A 2906-nucleotide genomic window follows, 5' to 3' on the forward strand; every position below is an offset into this window, starting at 1 on the left:
GATAAACGAGGGTTCACTGTAACTGCTTCTTCCTCTGTCCCTCCACTTGCCTGCCTGGTAGAACTCTGGTTGCCTTAAGGAGCAGAGCCATGTAAACTACCCAACCCTGAGAGCTGCTGGACACCTCCATTTCCCACTGACCTTGGATCCCTGCAACTCTCTGTCCACTGGCCTGGGATATTCCTGCTTCCCTGTTCGCCTTTCTGCATCACTGGCACGTGGCTGTGTGAGTCTGCAGAGGGACTTATGGACTAGCATCAGACTTATGAACTTGAGTTGGTTTAGACGGGGCTGGAATGCCGTTATGATATATAATTACTTCTTGATATACAGGTCTTTGTTACACATATGTAAGTGTCACCGGGTTTATTTCTCTGGGCAACCCAGCCTAGCATTTCAAAAGGTCTCTAAGTTTAAAGTGTTAAAACATAAAAAAATGTCACTTTGAGGACTAAGGTGCTCCTGATCCAAGCCATGGTGTTCTCAATTTTCATGAGCATTTAAAATGAGTAAGAGAGAATGAAGAGGAGCCGTTGCTGTTGCATTATGGCATTGGTGAGACAGATTGGTCTTGGATTAAATATGGTCAGAATTTTCAGTTGAGGCAAGGATGGTGAGACTTCATCTTATCTTCTTTGACCAGTTCCTGAAAAAGGGCATCATGCTTGGACAAGTCGAGAGGGTCACCAGAGAGAAGCCCCTCCAAGAGCCGGCGTGACTCTGTGGTTGCTAACAGTGGGCTCACATAACAGCGGCTGTGAGGACGGCACAGGCGAGCAGTGCTCTGTGAATTGGAACGGACTTGATGCCACTTAAGGACAACAAAACAACCAGGGGTATAATTCATTCACTCACTTACGTACACATTTATTAAATCTGTATAACCACGGATCCAGACACCCATTTATCCCTCTATTTGTCCACTGACCTTTCGCCTAGTCATCTGGTATGCACTGTTCTATGGTATGGTCAGAGAGGAAAGATACATTCTTTGCTTTCTAGAAAATTTTCTGGGTTGGAGTTAATCTACAAATCTCCCACATACAAACCAACCCACCCTCCACCCCCCCGAAACAAAACAAAACAAAACAAAACAAAACAAAAGCTGTTGATGGTGAGTCAATTTGTAGACTGTCTCCACAGTCGAGGCAGGACGCCAAACAGCCAGGCCGGTCAGATGAGGACATTGACAGCCAGCAGGATCCTCCTGTGAATCACGTGTCTGCATAGACCTGTGCTCTATTGGGTTTTCATTGGCTGTGGCTGTCTTTCTTCTGAGCTGCCTCTTGTGAACTTGAACTTCCAAATTTTGGGCTAGGACCTGTGCGTGTTAACTGCACCATGCAGGGAATCCTTCTAAAACATACCTGTATACTAGTCTTTTTTTCAAATATACAGCATATTTTCATACCTCTATCCTTCGGTTCAAACTGCTCTCTCTGCCCTAAAATGCCTTTTCTTCCTGGGAAGATTCTCATTATCTTCCAAGACCAAAGCAACGGTGGCATTTCTCTGAGAAGTAGTAACTAGAGATTAAGGTCATGAGCTCTTGAGCCAATCTGCCTTGATGCAAAACCTCAGGATACAATGATAACAACCTCTTGTATGGGGACCGAGAGGTAAAAGTTAATGGACTTAGTGTCTGACATTTTACATGTATTCACTGTTACTATCCTTTATGGTCCCTGGAGTGGGAGGCAGGGGTGTGAACATTCATACTCCACTTTTCTCTGCTCCCATAATCTTTTTATTTGTATCACTTTTGTTTTTATTCTGATTTGTACTCTATATGGTTGGATATGCACCTGTTTCCCTTGCTAGGTTCTGAGGTGCTGAGAAAAGTGATCCTTGTCGACCAGATTTTCCCACGGCCTGGTACAGCTCTTTTCACAGTATAATTGCTTTAAAAATAGCTTTATTGAGACATGGTTACATATAAAAACCTGCAAAGATTTAACATGTACAGTTTGATACATTTTGACATATGCACACACCCATGAAATCATCACAATCAAGCAAGGTGCTATGACCATTGCATTGATTCTGATTTATAGTGACCCTATATAAAGTTTCCAGCGCTGTAAATCTCTATGGAAACAGACTGCCTCATCTTCCTTCTGAAGATCAGTTGGTGAATTTGAACTGACAACTTTGTACTTAGTAGTTCAACACGTAACCCACACCATTACTAGGCCATATGGATCACTCCCAAAAGTTTCCTCCTATCTCTTAGAGTTATCTATCTTGCCCCTCTTATCCTCCCCTCCTCAGGCAACAACTGATCTGCTTTGTGCCATGACAGATTACAGTAATTGTAAATTCCTAGATTTTATATGGAAGGAAGGCATAAACTAGTGACATAAATGGTTTGTACTCAACGACTAACCTAGAGGTTGGCAATGTAAATCTACCCAGCATCTCCATAAAAGAAATGTCTGGTGATCCATTTCCACAAAGATTTCAGACAAGAAATCCCTATGGAGCAGGTCTGCTCTGTCACATGTGGTTTCTCCACAAATCAGAGCCAAATTATATATATATATATATATACATTTCATCTGCCTTTCTTTACTCAGCATAATTATTTTGTGATTCCTCCATAATGCTGTTGTTGTTACATGCTGTTGAGTTGGTTCTAAATACTCCTGGCGTTTTGTACGACATGACCATGTGTCAAGAGGTCATCCCTTTTGTGTTAGACTGGCTCGACTAGGGGAACCAGTCATCTACGTATAAGAAAGAACTTTATATCAAAGAGTAATTGTATGTTAAGAAACCATCCCAGTCCAGTCCAGATCAAGTCCATAAGTCTGGGATTAGTCCATTAGTTCTATACGGGTTCATAAATCCCTCTTCTGGCTCTCACAGCCACATGCAATGATGCAGAATGCAGCAGGATCACAGGC

The sequence above is a fragment of the Echinops telfairi genome, unplaced genomic scaffold, assembly GCF_000313985.2.
Source record: "Echinops telfairi isolate 266 unplaced genomic scaffold, ASM31398v2 ScPeMD7_5167;HRSCAF=5991, whole genome shotgun sequence".
In the NCBI taxonomy this organism is placed as follows: Eukaryota; Metazoa; Chordata; class Mammalia; order Afrosoricida; family Tenrecidae; genus Echinops; species Echinops telfairi.